The sequence below is a fragment of the Rattus rattus genome, chromosome 1, assembly GCF_011064425.1.
Source record: "Rattus rattus isolate New Zealand chromosome 1, Rrattus_CSIRO_v1, whole genome shotgun sequence".
Taxonomy (NCBI): domain Eukaryota; kingdom Metazoa; phylum Chordata; class Mammalia; order Rodentia; family Muridae; genus Rattus; species Rattus rattus.
This window is the reverse complement of record NC_046154.1, coordinates 236,473,552-236,492,510: the sequence shown is the minus strand read 5'-3', so window position 1 is coordinate 236,492,510 and position 18,959 is coordinate 236,473,552. Positions and strand designations below refer to the sequence as shown.

At 47.0% G+C, this 18,959-nt stretch overlaps 1 long non-coding RNA gene across 4 annotated transcripts in view; it reads left to right on the top strand.

Annotated features, from left to right (window-relative positions):
* Positions 1-18,959, top strand: part of LOC116912038 — a 213,842-nt gene that overhangs the window by 65,264 nt on the left and 129,619 nt on the right. For 2 of the 4 annotated variants that reach the window (XR_004389415.1, XR_004389418.1), the window contains exon 2: positions 3,335-4,413. This is a non-coding gene — a long non-coding RNA (uncharacterized LOC116912038). The remainder of the gene's footprint in view (positions 1-3,334; positions 4,414-18,959) is intronic. The other 2 variants (XR_004389416.1, XR_004389417.1) reach the window with 2 other exon arrangements.

Sequence of the window (18,959 nt, the reverse complement as noted above, 5' to 3'; positions counted from 1 at the left end):
AGTAACCAGTGCTCTTAACCACTGAGCCATCTCTCCAGTCTGAACAAAGAGATTCTTGTCTGTCTGTCTAAAGGTTTATTTTATTCTATGGGTATGGATGTTTTGCCTACGTGTTTGTATGTGTACCATGTGTGTGCCTGGTGTGAGTGGAGGTCAGAGGAGGGTGCCGCATCCCCCAGAACTAGGATTCCAGATGCTGTGACTCACCACGTTAGCTCTGAGAACTGGACCCAGTTCTGAATACAGAGCAGCATTTCCCAGTGCCTCAAAGACATACTTTCAGTGGGTGTGCTAGGGGCCCCAAGGTCCGAACTCTTGCTTTTCGGGTCCCTAACCCAATTCATATTCCATTCTCTGAGTGTGGGGATGAGCCAGTGCTAGGCTTGGGGATCCTGGAGCAGCTGATCTCTGTTAAGTCAGCACCTTGGGGAAGAAAGGAAGTCTGTCTGCAGAAGGATGGTTACAATGTTGTCTGGGAACGGATTCTGAAATGTCTTCCTAGGGTAAACAAGACCTGGTCTTCGGAGTGTAGAGAAATATCTTCGTGACTGTTGCTTTTGTGCTTTGGGAGGGAAGGGAAGGAGGTGTCTTCTTTATTGTGTTTAAGAGACTGTAATTTCCAAGTAAGAGAGAGGGTGTGGGAGGCAGTGTTGCTGTGGACCAGCCTTACCTCCCAGGGCCATTTTCCAGCCCCTGAAGTCAGTACAGGGGCCTGTTGGCTACATTATTCAACCATTCTAATTGACCTCTACTTCCCGTGGCTGATACTGATATTAAGAACAGTTATAGAAGATAGGGAAGGGGAGTGAGACACTCATATGTGTATGTACATACATGTAGTATCATGGAAGAATGGGGAGAAAACTCAGTCATACACACCAGGACACAAAATGGGCTGGAGAATATTTGTGAACCTCCTTTTCTGGTTGCTGTACCTTGTACTGCCCGTGCAGCTTGCAAAGAAAGCATCCCCTGCACCCGTGTTCAAGGGAGTTGATACACAAAGGCCTTTGCTCTGTTGCTGGTGTGTAAAACTGAAGCGGCCTGGGTTTCTCATTGGTGTCTGCTTGCAAGGGTCAGCTGGTACAAATATCTAGGAGGGTGGGTTAAAAAGGAAATGACACATTTGGGCCTGACAGTCTGGGAGACAGAGAGGGAAGAAGCACAGCCAAGAGAAAGGACCCGAGGCTGTATTTTCTCGTGGGGCAATTTCTGTGTCACAAAGCCAGACCATGCTTCCTGATGAAGCCTCCTCCTGGATGCCTTCCAGGCATGGCCAGCTGACAGCAGCAGCCTGTGAGAAGATGGGGTGGAGAGACAGGGAGCCCCCGGAAGATGCCCCTTCTCAAGCCAGAGGGCCTGTTTCCTTGTCTTTGATGGTTCCACGGCATACTTTCCCAGGAAAGTCTTGAAAAGTGTAAGCCCTCTTTCACAGAGGTAAAGCAGCTCTTGCACAAAGTAGACAATGTGTAGTTTGCTGCTGGGCTATCCAGCACCTGGATGAACGGAATATTACCTATTACCCCTTTCAGAAGGCCTACTTCCACACCAGTTACTCAGCATAGCTTTGTTTTGACTTCTTTTGTTATTTTAATTAGCGATTGCTATTCATTTGTGTGGGCCTGTAGGCGTTGGAAGAGAACTTTGTAGAATCCGCTCTTCCCTTCTACCATTTATGTGAGTTCATCACCAGACTTGTTCCCCTTGTCTTGTCTTCATAGAGAGGTTTAGCTTTTTTTGTGTCATGATAAATACACTTTCCTGTTGCCCCATTCATCTTTGCCATAGGTACTATGTGTACTGTTGAATCTCAGTTTGCGCTCATTTCTCCTTGGATTCTCTGTGTGTACTTTTAAAGTCACTTCTGGAGAGACATTTTGGTTTGAAGACACTTGAAGTCCTGGTGTGGCAAGGCACCCCCGCCCCCCTTGCTGTTTTCTGACAGGTGAAGAGTATGGTGGGGTCCCTTTTCTCCTGACCATCCACACTGCCTCTGTTCTTGGTCAGGAACTACGTCTTAGCTAGAGTAACAATCAACCATATGAGAATTCTTCCTCAGGTCATAGAACTTTAATGGACTTGACCACAGCAAAGTAAACGACTTCAGGGCTTCAGATTTGCCTGTGGACCTCAGTAAACGTTTAACCACGTCTTTACCCCCTTCTTTTTATGCTGAGCTAGTGCTGAAATGTCTTCCCCTCTTAGAGACTGAATAGACTCCAGACTTGAGAGTCAGCAATTGGGTTCCCCCTGGTTGCTGCCCTAGGCCTGAAATTTCTTATCTCTGTAACCAAATAATAACAATTTATAACTCTTAGCTCAGTGTGTGTGTGTGTGTGTGTGTGTGTGTGTGTGTATGTATGTGTTTGTGTGTGTATGTATATCTTATGTGTGTGTGTATGAAATGTGGGAAATGTTTGAATTTTTAGTCATAGCCATCTTGGGTAGGTGTCCTTCATAAGATAACTCAGGACACTGGGTCCGGCTTCCGATTGGGAGGACCTCTGACTGCCTGCCTACCTTCTGCTGTTGCCTTCCTGGTTGTACATCACACTTACTCTCTGTCCCCCCAAATATTATTCTGGGAACTTCATTGGAGGACTCCAGGTGGTTGGAGCCTTGGATGGAATATAGTAGGTCAGAGCTTCTAGCTGGATGGATGATATATGCTCCGTGAAGGACTGCTAGTACTCTTAGGAGGCTAGGGATGTTCAGGCCCCAACCTGATAATAGGATAATAGGATAATGTGAACACACTGGATTGAGGAGACCAAGACATAGTAGCTGGACCAGTCTGGAAGGGCCCAGGAATTGCTGAATGAATGAGAACAAGCTCCAGGCCTGTCCTGGAGAAGCAGCTCACCAAGTAGGGCAGGACCTGGAGCCAGGCCAGCCTTTTGTGGTTGCCTTTAAAAAGAAACAAAACAAAGACTGACTTCCGACCAGCTGACCCCTAAGCCTCTAAGCCTAGTAGCTCCCTGCTGGGACCTTTCAGACCTGCAGGGGAGCTTGGCTGGGTGCCAGGCCTGGCCTTCTGTCAGCCAAAGCAAGCCAGTGACTGAATCTCTTTTCCCTTATCCATACTGTTGGCTCAGTCAGGCCCTACTCTCCAGCCGGCTCTGAGATCTGTCTGGAAGGTAGCAACCAGTGTAGTATCCCTCAATGAAGGCTTTCCTACCGTCATAGTAGGCCTAGGCCTTCTACTCACCGGTATTTGGGTCACAAGTTTTGTTTGTTTGTTTATTTGTTTGTTTTAGCACATTCCTCTGTGAACCAGTCAGGGTCTTTGTAGTCTGTGATTGTGACAACGTGGTTTTCTTCTTCCTTGTCTCAGGCCTGATTTTCTTAACTCGACCCTGGTGAGAAGATGCCCTCCGGCAGGCTATGCTTGCAGACTCCACGGAGCCTCTCTCAAGATTTCCTGAACCTTGTGGATTTACAGTAAGACGAAGTTCCCTGGGGAGTAATTCTGGTGGATGCAAATTCTGGAGTAATACACCTGGCTTGCCTTGAGATGTTACAAGTGGCCTAATGGATTCTTCTAGCCTGGACGCCCACTGGGGACAAGGATCATTAGTGAGAGGATTGTATCTCTATCCTTGACTCCATGGGAATATTTGCTCTGATCTCTCAGGCTCCCTCTAAAATGTAAGTCCCCAAGACCCCTCTCCTTTCAATGAAGTGTTTCTGATGTGTTCCTGTGCTTTACTCCAAGCTATCCTGGCTGCTGGCTGAGGGCTGTATGTTCATGTGGCTGCTCTGAGAAGTTCTGCTGTCTTCTATGTTCATCTATGTGTCTGGCGTGACACTGGAAGCCTGTGGGTGAAAGACAAAAAAGTAGAACTTGTTCTATGTTAAAATAATATTAAAAAGAGAATCCCCTCTGGAGCTACCCTTGCCCAAGTTGATGGGTACTTACCAATTGAAAGTTCTTATTTCTGTCTAGACTCTAAATGCTTTGAAGGCAAGGCCTGAGGAGGATGGCTATGTCTCTGAGACTTAGTGGGTACCTGGCATTGGTCTCTCACCCTGCAAGAATGAGAAATGAAGATGTGATGGTTAATTCATTAAGGCACTGGCAATTTCATAAGGAAGATAGACACAATAAAACCCTTTCTTGACTCTATGCCAAGAGCTGAGAACACCACGGGACCAGATGGTTGGTACCATGTGTGTCAGCAGGTAGCTGTTCTGAGTTTAAATCTTTACCACCCTATGTGACTCAGGGCCAGTGACAATCCGATTCCCTTCTCCCTTTAGCATGACTGAAGTTAGTATTCTCTTCTGTCACAGGGTTGACAGAGCTGAGGCTCACAACAGGCTGAACATGTGCCTGATGCTTTGCACAGGGTCAGGACCAGCTTCTGGGGAGGGTGAGCATTGGTTGGCCCTGAGAAGATTCTAAGGAGCCAGGTAAGGAGTGGCTTGGCCTGGACAGGAGGTTAAGGGTCATAGTTCTTTGCAGCACTCGGGAAGGCTAAACATCAAGCCTGCAATGGCTAGCCAGAGGGAAGGAGCAGTGGATTCGACAACCGAGGTCTTTGTGGTTTTGCAGCTGACTGGCGGGACTCTTGACTCCTTAGGGGTTACAAGGTTGGTAGAACCCAGGGATGTCACCAGGCTACCCAAAGGAGAGTAGTAGCCCCAGTAGGAGGTAGCACAATGCTCAGGTCACCGTTTGGCTGCCAAAGTGGAACTTGACATAGGGTGTATGTGGGATGAGCTTCTAGGTCTAGCGTTTCAAGGATAAAAGTTTAGGCAATCCTAAAAGGTCTATGCACACAGAGTCCTCTGTTTATGCTATGTTGTTATTTACAGCCCATAGATGTGCACTGACTTTATGCTGGAGGAGCCTGAGAAACCCCACTGTCCTGCTTAAAGGCTAGACACATTGTACATTGCTGCACCAGAGTTGGTCTGATGAGATGGTGACCCACTGTGGTTTCCTTGCAGTTTCACTGAGCGTAGATAGAACAGGGTCCTTTAGAATAGCTGTATAATTTAGTCACACTCCTTTGGGAGTATAGTGTGTCTCCTCCATTCTATAGTTGAGAGCCATGAGGCTTGAGGTATTTGCTTAGGAGAAGGCCAAGCTGAAAGCTGTCTGTCTGGTGTTTTATGCAGAGCCAATAGGATCAGCTGAAGGAGGAGGATTTTCTTCTGGGTCTGGAGGTGTATGTGATGGGACTTTCTCCTGTAGTTGTTCTTGTGCCCCTAAAACCTATAGTCCTCCTTCTTCTACCTGAGAAAAACAGACTTTAGGGATTTCCACAGGACTCGAGCCCCAGGGCTGAGACTCGGGCTGGAGTTAGGTCAGGCTGGGAGAACAGTACTTAATTAGCTGCTTATGGTCTAACCCATCAATTCTCAACCTCTAGGTGGGACTCCCTACAGGGGCTGAATATCAGCTATCCTGCATAGCAGATATTTACATTATGATTCCTAGCAGTAGCAAAATTTCAGTAGCAATGAAATAATTTTGTGGCTTGCAGTAAACCACACCATAAGGGACTGTATTAAAGGGTCACAGCATTGAGATGGTTGAGAACTGCTGGTCTGGGGAGAATAGGTGCCTGTGGTAAGTGTGAACTTGTTGGATAAGGTATTTGGAGCTGTGCTTATGGACCTGCCTAGCTGGGGTGGTAACTGGAGTCATTTCAGGGAGGGGCTGTGTCTTCCCCATCCACCCCCCATTCTTCCTCTGGGACGGCTGTACCTAACTTATCACACAGCTCACAGCTCCCTTTCTCTGCTTTTATTGGTTACTCCCTAGAATAACCCTTTTGTGGTGACTCTCTTTTATCTCCTGCCTCTCACAAGAGGGTGACGGTGGGCTCAGGTTCCAAAAAGCACAGAACCCTAACTGTGAGAAATATGACAGTTGCTGGATGGACATGGGCATAGCAAATATCACCATTTTTTTTTCGGCCAGTGCATGCAATATGGCGAACACTGAACCACATAGCCATCAGAACAGAGCCATGGGGTAGACATTGTTAAGATACGGGTTATGAAGCAAAGTTAAGTTTCCCAAGGGACCACTGTGCTGCCAACCTCCACAGCCATGGACCATACTGCCTGAAGTTGAGAGATGGGACTCCTGCTCCCTTCTTGGCCCCTCTAGTGGCCATAATCTGGAGCAGATCACCTTTCTTCTTTTGGTCTCTTTCCTCAGTAGTAGGGAACTAAGTGGTTTTTCTTCTAGGCTGTGGTACTTGGGAATGAAAGGGTCCTTGTGTCACACCCTCTTGTGGCTGCAAGAGTAGGCAGCGTTTCTGTTTATGGTTCAACTCCTCAATCATTCCTCCGCTGCCTGGTGGGACATGTGTCTTGTTGATGGCTGTTTTCCATACTGGTTTTCCTCACTGGGCTTCTGTGCTAATGGAAGCACTGGTACTAGGGGAGGGCTGTGCTTCAAGATCCTCCAGCCTCCATTCCTGAGGATAGCTGAGCGCCCTGGCTGAGGTGCTGGGACCTTAGCTGGCCTGCACAGTTTGGCAGGAAAAGAGTCTGAGCCTCTTTCTTTTCAAGTGTCTTGGCGCTCTGCATGGGGCTGTCTATGAGCTGGGTTAAGTCCCCTGGATCATCTAATCTACTGGGGTGGGTGTGGCCCTCTGCTTCACATTTGAAGACTCTGAGGTTCAAAGAGGTCTACGTAGTCATCAAGTGCATCCTGGTTCTTCGTGTAGGTCCCAGAAGCTATGCTTACATTTTGGCTTGGCAAGCCTGTGTTAGAGAACAAGGATTGTTTTGTATGTACTTTAACCGATTTGTAGAGAATCGCCACTGGCTCAAGAGGCCTTTGATGGCTCACATATCATTGCTAAGAGAACAACAATCTAACGTAATGATCTCCATTTCCAGAATACATGGAGGATCTTAGCCTTGAGGGGACCTTCGCTTGGAGTATAGGTCCTTGTTTACAGCTGTTGGTACTGTGGCTGTGGGGAGCTCATGATGTCATAGGAGCAGAATTTCAGAGCTTGTGATGTGGGTAGGTATGGGTCCTGCTTTCCAACTGGCAAGACTGTGGCTACTGTGCTTCTCTCTGAATCTGTAAGATTCCTTAGGAGATGGCAGCTTAGCTTGATGTGCAGAAATACACACACACACACACACACACACACACACACACACACACACCCTACTCTATTGTAAGCATCTTAGTTCTTTATGCTTATTATGTAAAACCACGTTTGGTTTATGTGTGTTGGTGTTTTACCTGAATGTAAGTCCACACAGCATGTGCATGCATGGTTGTGCAGCATGTGTATACAGTGCTTACAGTCCACATACTCTGGAATTGCAGTTAGAGGCGGGTGTTATCTCTCGCGAGTGTTGGAATTGAACCAGGATCCTCTGGAAGAGCATCCGGTACCTTTAACCATGATGCCATCCTTCTAGCCCCTGAGAACAACTTATAATCATGTGAAGCATTGGCTGCAGGCACTGTGTGGGCCCTGTCTACCCTCTTGTGCATATTGACTACCCAGCGTGCTCCAGTCAGCCCCTCCATTACTCTAGGCTGGCTCACAGCATAGTAAATCTTCCCGCTGTGCAGTCGGCTAGTGACTTCACATCTTTCATTCATTTCTTTTCAATGATTGGAGGCTGTTATCTCCTCCACAACTTTACGTTGAGAATGAAATAAAACACACATTTGAGCGTTTGAGTCAGCGGGTTTTCTGGGGACATAGAACATCTACTCAGGGAATATTAGTTATTTTTAAGTAAGTTGTTGAAGTAGAATTGGAAGATCAAAACACACAGACACAGAGAAATAAGAGAAGGCTGAAGATGTGTCATGACTCACAGAAATTTAATGTTCAATCTAGCTCTGGGTTTCCTAGTTACCACAGCATGCTGAGTGGGTTATATTTGTGTCTAAATTAAGGTTTGGCAAACTTTTCCTACTCAGGGCTAAAAAGTAAATATTTTCAGCTTTCGGAAAGCCCTGCAGTTCCCTATTTCTGAAGCTGCCATTGGCAGTATGCAAATGAGCGGGTGTAGCTGTGTGCCAATAAAACTTTATTTACAAGAACTGGCCAAGGGCCCATAAGCTGTCGTTTGTCCCTGTTTTAAATGAGGAAACCTGTTTGTCTTTGTAAGAAACTTCTGGATCATAAACACTGGATGGAGTTTTGTCATGAGATATAATATTTGTATGAAGCTGTGGCAGCAGCAGATGGATAGCGCTTTCATTGGGTTTCCCAGGAAGCATAAAAGAAACCTTCACACGGTCAGTTCATGTCCACTGTGTCTTAAGCTGTGATATTGACAGATAGTACATGTACTTTGGTTGAGATATAGGACAGGCAAGGGAGAGACCCTAGTGATAATTTGACAAGGTCATGTTAGAGTGTTTGTTTTTGTTGTTTTTTTTTTTTTAATATTTATTTTATTTTATTTTTTTATTACAGTACACTGTAGCTGTTTTCAGACACACCAGAAGAGGGCATCAGATCTCATTACAGATGGTTGTGAGCCACCATGTGGTTGCTGGGATTTGAACTCAGGACCTCTGGAAGAGCAGTCAGTGCTCTTAACCACTGAGCCATCTCTCCAGCCCAGAGTGTTTGTTTTTAAGTATATATTTGAGTCCCTGGATTACATTCAAGACTCGGTGCTCCTTTGGAGCAAAGTTAACCAGGTTTGGAAGACTTCTGTTTCATAGCTGGTTGGTCTCCTTCCACTTTATTAAGCTCTCTGAGCTCTCCTTTGTTCATCACCTGCAAATGCTAGCATCTCTGAGTTGCACCAGGGCCGGGTCAACTAGTGTTTGCTTTTTACTTCCTTCCTATACAAGATCCAGGAGGCGGATGAGCTTTGCCAGCCACTGGCTTGTAGGTGTGAGGATCACACAGTTGTTGTGGTTAGGTCTCTTGCTATAAATTGCAGTGCTAAATTCTATATCCCTAGGTCTAGTTGCCTCAAGACACATATGCCAGCTTTCGTTGTGCAAACTTTGCTCCTTAATTTAAAACTTGGTTAATAAAGATGCCTACAGCCTATAGCTGGGCACAAGAGAGGTGGGGGGTGGGGTTTTGGTTCCAGGGCTTGGGGACTGAGGCAGAGATGACAGGGGAAGGAGGAGAGGAGAGGGAGAGGGAGAGGGGGAGGAAGAGGAAGAGGAAGAGGAGGAGGAGGAGGAGGAGGAGGGAGGAGGAGGAGGAGGAGGAGGAGGAGGAGGAGGAGGAGGCAGCCATGGGGAGGGTAGATCATGAGTGCATGGCCAGTTGGTGTAGGAGCAGCCCAGGAAGAACAAGGCAAGTGATATCTTGGGGTTACTGACAGGAAAGTAGACCAACTAGCATAGAGGGTTGATATCTGCCCAACTCTAATGCTTTAATTTAAGGCTTATCGTAAATATAAATGTTTTGTGCCTTTTATTTAGAAAACAAATGATCTAAGGTGGGGTAGATACCATCAAATAATATTTACCACAACACAGCCCCCACTTCCTGTGAGCATTCAGCCTGTGGAATTGAAGAGCTAACAAAGGGGATAGATTCTAGGCAGTCATGTGCACAACCTCTTACCTCCTCCCCAAGCCCTGAGTGAGTCTGGAGATAGGCAAGGCTTACAGGTACTGCACCAAAGATGTTGCCTGCAGTGGAGTGGGACTAGGCAGTGGCCACTGGAAACCTGGGTCAGATGGGTGAGTATTGGCCTCTTCTACCCAGCACTTGGCTCTTGACCATTTAGCAACACTTGACTTAACCAAATAAATAGCCAGCCACAAACTCCCAGACTCCTTTTCACCCCTGGTCACCAGAAACTCTTTGTTACAAGTTTGGGACACACAAAGAGACTTATAATAGTAAAAATAATTCTCTGGATGGAGTATTAGAAAACCTGGGGCCAGCTGACGATGGTGGTGCACTCCTTTAATCCCAGCACTTGGGAGGCAGAGAAGGGTGGTTCTAAATTCAAGGCTATCCTGGTCTATAGAATGAGTTCTGGGACAGCCAAAGCAGCCACATAGAGAAACCTCAACTCAAAAACAAAACAAAACAAAACAAAAACCAAATAAACACAAAGAAAACACAGGGCCAGCTAAGCAAAACAACTTTATGGCTGTGTGACCTTCCATAGATTAGTTGACCTCTCTAGGTCTTCCTTTTCCCGCTCCTGGAGGTTGCTATTGTAAAATTAGATGCACTGAAGTGGGAAACCCAGACAGACAGAAATCAAGCCTGATGCAGAGCAAACCCCTAATCCAATTCCACATTGCCAGGCAGATTGATTTTGTGACTATTGGGTTCTGAGTTCAAGTCAGCTCAGGCATTTCTTAGGACTTTGGGGGAGGCTTTGACTTGGGGTGGCTGACCAGGTGTGATACTTGGGCAGATGCCAAGAGGACAAACGAGTCCTATTGGTGAAAGTATTGGAGGTCCAAAGTGAGTGACAGCAGAGCAGAGAGCTTAGGGAGGAGCCTTGAGTGTTAGAAAAGGTGGCTTGGCAAATTCCTTACATGCCACGCAGCCCTTGCCGCTGGAGCTGTACCATACAGTGGTTGTGATTTCCAGGACCCCAGAGGCTTCCTGTCATTTTTTTCTGTGACACTGGGAATTCTCCACACTATCTGGGTCCCTTCATCTTCCAGTGACTTCCAGAAAGTCTTTCGTCATTCAGGAATCTGCTATGGAATTTGGAGTCTGTTTCTTTGGGTAATTTGAGTTATCTAGAAGTGGATGTCACAAAGGACCACGGATCAAAGGTCCTGTTCCCACCCGCAGGACTCATACTCGCTGAGGATGCTGCTTGTTTGCCTTGGACCAATGCCTTTGAAGAGATAAATGAAACAAAACCTAAGGCAGGGAGAGGCTTCGCAGCTCATGTTCATAGAAGTTCTATCCTCGGGCTTGGGCCCAGGAGGTCAAGCTCTACCCTTCTATTTCAGATCTATGTGGAAACCTCTGCCATTATGTCTGGTATTTCAGCAGTTCTTAGGCAGGTGGCACAATGCAGATGGTTCCTGTAGAACCTGTCACTCAGCATTGGGCTTTGATACCGTGCTGCTGTCTTTTTATTCCAGGCCTTATTCTTTGGGCTGTGTGTGTGTGGGTCATTCTAGGATCCTGGTTTTGTAAGCAGGCCTGCAATGAGTGTCTATGTACATAGTAGAATGTGTCCCTGGGAGTCTACCATGCAGGGAACATATTTGCAGTCTTCCTACGTGTGGCCACCTGGCTTTCGAAGTAGGCGCATCAGCTTCCTGAGTTTCTTCCTCCTGAGATCAGGGAAGTACTTGGGTGGGCAGGAATGGGTGGTACGCCTTTGTGTACCTGTGCCCATCAGCAGGGTCTGCTACCTGATACTGGTCAGGATATGACTCTATGGTCCGCACTCTGGAAGAAGACTAGGTAAATACCCAGAGACACTCCAGACCAGGACATGGAAGGAGCATCGCGTCAGAGTGAGGGTGAAGAAGGAGCAGAGCATTGCATCATACAAGAACAGGAGGAGAACAGAAGTAGTGGTGAGGGAGGGCAGCGCAGCTATGTGCTGTCAGCTTCTCTGATGTCACCAATCCAAGCATGAAGGTCCAAGGCACCATGGCGCATCTGGTGAGCAGGGGACACTGGGCTTGTTGAGAAAAGGGAGCCTCATTGGGCAGAGGGGTGAGGTTGCCATCACTACATGAGGAGCCTTCTCAATGGGAAAAGAGGACTCTAGGAAATTTCATAGCTTGGCTCAGGAACATTGGAGAAAAGATGGCTGAGGTCTCCCCACCCAGCAGGATATCTCAGGAGGCATCCGCACAGTTGTCAGGATTGGAAATTGCTAGCAGGAAGTTCAACTCTGTGGGAAGTCTAAGAGGGACAAGAGAAGAGAAGAGTCAGATGAGGAGAGCTAGAGAGGTGTGTGTGTGTGTGTGTGTGTGTGTGTGTGTGTGTGTCTGTCTGTCTGTCTGTCTGTCTGTCTGTCTGATTAGAAATGGAACCCTGAAGATCGCGAATGGAAAATATCTGTATGCTTTGAGATGTCTCCTTTTACTATCTCCCCACAATGAAAAATTAGTCCACACACCAGTTGGACTAGACCAGTTTTGTCTGACTTGATGACCTCATGCTGCGTTGAGGCACAGGACTGGCTTGGTCTGTAGACTTCTCTCTCTTGTTCTATTTGGCACACTAATAGACGGCATCAGCAGGACCCTCATGCCTATTCTTCCATATGCTGAGCTCTACAGGTTCTGCTGGGGCTTGATGGCTATCCAAGGTGCAGATTACCTGTGGGGTGTCCTAGCTCCATACCTCAGGGAGTCCCTGGTAGGAGAGGGGAGAACTTCATTACCTTACAGTCAGGCATTCCTTGATGACGAACACTGGCAGTTGTTTTATTGTGGTTTGGTGAGATGTAGCCGAGCTGGCTGTGTTGATAATTCTGTCTCAGCCTTTCAAGGGCTGGAATTACAGTGTGGTGTGTAGGTCATACCCAGATTGGCAGTTCTTATTTGTGCCATGGTTTTGTGACCTGTCAACCCAATGGCTGAGCAGCTCAGCTTTGGTCCCCTGTTGCTTTATTGGAGACATAACCCCAGGAGATGGGCAGTTCCGTCCCAGCTTGGCTTTACTGGGCCATATCCTGGAGCTTGAGGGACCGAGCCTACCGAATGCTATCCTCAGGCTGCTCTATGAAGGAGCAAGAAGGAAAAGCTGTCAGGGCCAGGCACTGCATATCAGGCAGGTGCAAAGCATGCAAAGAAGCAGGACCATCCTGGATGCTGATGCTGGGGAAAATGGTCCTCCGTAAGAGGGAAAACATTCTAGAGATAGTCAGTCTTCTCACTCAGGCCTCCCAAGAACGTTGTAAGTTGGCCCAGTCAGTGGTCAGTTGTCTAGATTCACTGAATTATTATGGAGTCTGTACTCAGTGCAGGACAGTGGGCTGAGAGGCCACTCTGTCCTGGTCAAGTATTTTTTCTTTTCTAATATTTCACTGGTTCTGCTTCATTGATCTCTCAGTCCTGTGAAGTGGGTTCTGCCCTCATTTCACAAGTGAGGAAACCAATGTCCAGTCACTTTCCCACTCCGGGCTTCCCCAACATCATAGTCTTGACTATCTTCTGTCCCACTAACCTAGAGCAGTGACTCGAGGAGCTATCATCTGGATGGCCTTAGTTGAATATCAGCTTAGTGTATTTAGACATGATCTCAGGCAAGTCATTTATCTTCTTGGCCTCTGTTTGTCCACGTGTAAAATGGGTTGTAACAGGTTCTCTCCGGAGGAAGTGTTTGGAGGTTAAGCGAGATACAATTAGGACAGGCCTAACACAAACCAAGGGATTGAGAGAGCCTTCTCCTCCTCAGTTACCAATTTGCAAGTGACCTTACAGAGAGAGGGTCAGGAGCTTGCAGAAGGTCTGTTAGAGCTCTTGGGATGAGCTGGGTCAGCCTTTTCTCAAACGAGAGCTCCTTCCTTGCCCTGTCCTACGCACCAAGTAGTAACTATTCGGTTGTGTTTCTGTAGCTTCTCTGTCTTCCTTGATTAACAGCAAGATGGGGGTGGGCTCGGGGAAGAAATACCCAGCGGATGCTTATGGAGTTAATTAAGATTTTCCTGGGTTTCATTTGTTCTCTTGTTAGCACTAAGATAAATCCTCCAAATGGCTGGGAGGGTTTCATTGACAGTGCATTGTGAATTCACATAGCATTTGCATCTTCCTGGGGATGATAAATGTTTAGATAATGACAACAGGGGAAAGGGAAAACTGGGGGAATTCAGGCAGGGCTGATCAGATTGGCCCCCTCAGTGTGATGAACCAGCGATAAGTGGCTTAAATGACATATCTGATGCCCTCTGCTTCCCTTGTTAGACTGAGGGGTAGGCTGGTGGAGTGGCTCTTTTGTTCTTTGATGAAGCCAGTGCCTTCATGATGCTTTTGTGGGCTGATGTGAGCCTGGTTTTCATGCTTGTTTCAAATGTCACGGGCATGGTGTAGGTGTATGGATAATGGTTCGCATTTTACACGTTCTTCTATTTTATTGAACATCCCCAATGTCCAGCGTTCGATTTAATTTATCTAGCAGTTCCAAAGGTGAAAAGCTGTATAATCATTCTCTTGCAAGTCTTGAAACGGAAGATGGGAGGGGTTCAGTCCCCAGCTAGCAAGGCTGTAAGGTGGCAATCCCTCCCCTGGGGCTTCTGGACACGCCCTTCTCCATCACCTGTTTGCTCCACAAGTGTGCACATTTAGTGCTTAGATGGCAGATTGCTGCTTCCTCTAGATTCAGATATCAAGGGCCCTCAGAAGACACTCTGACCACCAAGAGGCTGGCTATCTGAACCTGTAGAAGTGACAGGGACTTTTCTGTTTACAGTCATTGCTCTCCTGCAGTCTCCGGAAGTCATAAACCCGAGAGAGCCAGTGCTCCGGAGGATGACTGGAAGTTATGCCTCAGCTCTTTGACTCTGCTGGGGGGCAGTGAGTGCAGGTGTGACAGGCAGGGCTAGTGGAAGAGGAAGCTTGCTCCTTGCTCTCCGGTTCAGACGTTTTTTCCTGGATTCCTAGCTGATTACACGGTGCCTCCAATGATCTGATTGACGTCAGGAAGCCAGAAAGTTTTGCATTTTCCTACTAAATCCTCACCAGTTTAAACCGGATCCCCCTTTCTATTCCTTCTCTCTCCGATTCTTCCTCCTCCTCCTCCTCCTCCAACCCCCCACCCCCCAAACCTATTCCACTTCAGACAGGGTTTTAGGTACCACAGGCTAGCCTCAAACTTAGTAGGTAGCAGAGAATAACCCAAGCTTTAGCTTCTACTTCCTGATTGCTGTGATTACAAGCATGCACCACGGTTTCATTGGACGCTATGCGTCAAATCCAGTTCTTCATGCGTGCTAGGCAAGCATCTTAGCAACCGAGTTACATCCCCAGTACTTCTGACCGATCACCTCAGCGATTCTGCACGTGAGGTACCCCAAGCCACAGTCTGACTGAGGATGTAAACAGAAGGGAGGGGTAGGGGAAGAGTGATAGCTGAAGAAAGGGAAAAGTACACATTCCACACCCAACCTCTTCCTGACTCTGGCCCTGGAACTGCAAACAAGGAGCTGATTCACGTGGCTGGCTCCAGGGCCCCCCTCGCTGGAGTTGAGGTCCTGTGCCTTCCAGTGACGGGGAGGAAATTCCATTTCACTTATTCCGTGCTGTGAGTTGTTCGGGGCATTCTCTATCTTGATTTTAGGGCTGCGTCATCTTTTTGGAATTCGTACCCTCCTCCCATTTTTCTTTCTTTGGGTGATAAATCGAGGTGAATGCTTAGTACAAATCTACAGGACACAGTCATTCTCAGCATCTGGGGCTTCATGCTTTTTGGATGCAGGTCTGTTAGGGACATGAATGCAATTGCCTTCTCCATCTTTCCTTTTTTTTTTTTTTTTTTTTTTTTTTTTCGGAGCTGGGGACAGAACCCAGGGCCTTGCGCTTCCTAGGCAAGCGCTCTACCACTGAGCTAAATCCCCAACCCCCTTCTCCATCTTTCTACATCCACATCTTAACCCTTTGTGGGATTTCCAATGGGACGCTCCGTTTTGGAAGACTGCAGTTTGTCTCAACTCTTGGAAAGACTCCTTGAGGTGTAGTAGAAGAGGCCTCACAATCTGTGAGCTAGGGAAACAGTGAGGAAAGCTGTCTCAGAGGTACACCACCTGCATCACCAAAGCTGCCATCCATTAGACTGACTGTTCCAGGAAATTTCCTGGTTCAACCACCTGCTCTCAGTCTCCACCTGGTCATGGTTTCAAACCCATCTTCAGGGTCTATAAAGACCCTCTGGCTTTCCTGGAAGACTCAGCTGCTCTGGCCTTTCAGTTTATGGCCACTGTGCCCTTTTCCCTTAAGTGTCCTGTCTCTTGCATGTGACTATGAACATTTCCTGGGAGTAGTAGGTTTGATCCACTGCATATTCAGAGCCCTTTATCTGGGGTGAGTTCATGTTTGCCAATGAACTCTCAAGAGCCCCTTTTGACACTTAAATGTATATGAATGTGTACTGGACCACATGGGCTATTTTCTCTTCTTCCTCTCTGTGACTGTTTCCGATCCAGAACACCACTGAGGGAATAAGTGGCTGTCACTGTATTCACAGGATCATTTTCAGAAAGTCCCACCTCCTGCTCCTCAAATTCAGTGAAAAAGCAACCATGTAGTATGAAGGTATTTTCAGAGATGCATGGGTGTTGGGTATGGGGTGAAGGCAGAGTGAATCTAACCTGACTATAGCTTGTGACCTGTTAGCACAGGAGTCTAGATTCATTTTCTTCTTCAAGCTCTTTTCCCCCCCATTTGCAATGTAAGGCTGGTGACAATACCTAATTTAGGAGATTGGTTCAAGGACCAAGAAGGTGATGCAGGCAGAAGTTCAATATGTGCAGGGATCTCTCATTGGGCGAGGGACAATTGGTAATGGAAGCACTCAGTGGGTGCACGGGACCTTTCAGCACCACTGTAGTGCTGATCATGGAAGTCACACGTTTATAATCCAGCCCTTGGGATTGAAAATCAGTCTAACCTGTGCTCCATGGGAAATTCAAGACCAGCTTGGATACACTGACATCTGGGCTTAGAAAAGGAAAACCAATAGGAAGGAAAGAAGGAAGAAAGGCAGGAAGGAAGAAAGAAAGGGAGGAAGGAAGGAAATAAGGAAGGAAAGAAGGAAGGAAGGAAAGGAAGGAAGGAAGGAAGGAAGGAAGGAAGCTAACTAGCTAGCTGGAGGGAGACTTTAGGTGAGCCTTTATGATTCCTCTTTAGGATGACACAGAGACCAGATATCTGAAGGGACAGGATATAATGAAAATATTTGGCAAAAAGGTGTATAGAGACATAGGGTGCCTTGTGTTTTTGCAGGACCTGGGTAGATAGGTTCTTTAAAGACCAACATTGGAGCACAGAGGCATAGCCAGGCCTCGCTGAGGTTTGCTGAAGAGGGCCTGGAGGTCAGATTTGGGGTCAGAATGCAGAGCAGTGTGAAATCCTGATCTGAAGCATAATGCAGCAAGCTGAAAGGGGGGCAAATTTCCTTCCTGCCTGCTTTTTATTAGTCCCTTCCTTGTCACCATGCTTTGTGCCCTTCTACTTGCCACCCTGAGGATGGTCACAGGACCTGTGTGTGAATGCTAGTCTGGTGCTGTCCCACTGACCCACACTCCTAGCTCTGTTCCTGATGCTCTTTTCTTTATTAAAACAAAACAAAACAAAACAAAAAGACCAAACCTTTTTGTCCCCCTAGTATTTATTTCAATAAGCAGAGCAGAGAACTTCTGGTTAATAATTAAGAAAAAAAAATCCTAAATTATCAGTCATATCTCCTTGAACAGAAATCCAATGGGTTGAAAACTTTAGATCTGAGAGGTGACCCGGCTGTATCTGAGTGTGACCTGTACCTAGAAATCCCTTCCTGCCTTCCTGCTGCTTCACATCCTGCCCTGCTTGTTGACCTCATTTTGCTGTTGAATATTCTACCCATTGATAGAGGCAGCCCTCACCAGTGAGATCAGTTCACTGAAATGATTTCCTGATCGTGTTAATTAGCTTCGTAAGAATAATCATAGCTGACATTTATGTAGTGCTTATTAACTTTGAGGCAACTGAAATTAAACCTCTTCTGTTATATATAATTTAACTCCTATAATAATCATATGCGATACAGTGTTAAAATTAATCAGCCCCATTTTTACAATGAGAAAAGTGTAAGACCAGAGAGGCTAAGTGTAGTGTTTGAGTTACACAGCTGAAAATGGCTGAGCTGGTATTTTGACTCTAGTGCCAGGCTTTAGACCTTGGGCTTTTAACTGTGGTACCAGAGGAGGTGTGAGGATGTCAACATTGGTTGGTTGGTTGGTCAACGTTTGTGTGTGGTGAAAACCGACAGGAGTCACTGCAAGAGTTTCCTAGAATATTCAGCTAGGCTTGCTCGCAGGAGCTTGGAGAACAGACAGGGCTATGGGTTTTGATTCCCCCGCAACTTGTCAATCCCAGAGCGAGGGCCTAGAACCTGGAGCTGCTGGACCTTGAACTCCTAGCTCCTCTTTGTCCAGATCGGACCATCCAGATGGGGGTGGAGTAGGACTTAGAACTGGATAGTAGCTTGTTGCTTTTTTCCATTCCTCTGTGAAACTTCCGGTTTGTGACCATATTCTTTTTTTTTTTTTTTGGTTCTTTTTTTTCGGAGCTGGGGACCGAACCCAGGGCCTTGCGCTTCCTAGGTAAGCGCTCTACCACTGAGCTAAATCCCCAGCCCCGTGACCATATTCTTTATTCCTGGACTGTGTTAGAGACCTGAATCCTGATGCATCTGTACTGGGAATTGTGCTGGGGAATACTGCACATAGAAGCTCATGAAAGACCCAGCCCTGGAGTTAGATATGGATGACAGCAGCTGGGGATGTACCCAGGTCCTGTACTGTCTCACTTCTGTGCTTCTCAGGGTGCCACCTAGGAAAGGCGAGGCCCTCAGTCCTTGCTAGGGGATGGTGCCATTGGTGACACCTAGCTCTGTTGGTCTCAAGTTTCCCTTATCTTAGGTGGAAGGAAGACAGAAAGAACAGCTTTATGTCCCATCAACTGTTTCAACTGAACCCTGCAGCAGTTTATGGGTGGGACATGGTTAGTGATGGATAAAGTCTGGGCGAGGCTCATGGGGAAACCGGTGGGTGAGGCAGGGGCCCGGGGGAACGGTCTTCCAGAGACAGCCCTGGCTTTGAATGCCCAAACTAGGTGAGCTTTAGGGCCTGTCTACTTCTTCGAGGGGACATTATGCTGAAGTTTGTTTGTATCTCATCGTTCAGTGCACAGTGAAGTGATCTTCGCCCAACAAAGCCCTTCAGGAGGAAGTGTTTGTTCTGTTTCAAGACATGTAGCAACAGCTAGGTAAATTTCCAAGCACTTCCCAGGTACCTGCCAAGTACTTTATGGGTGGGAACCCATGCCTCACAGGATGGGCGCTGTTGCC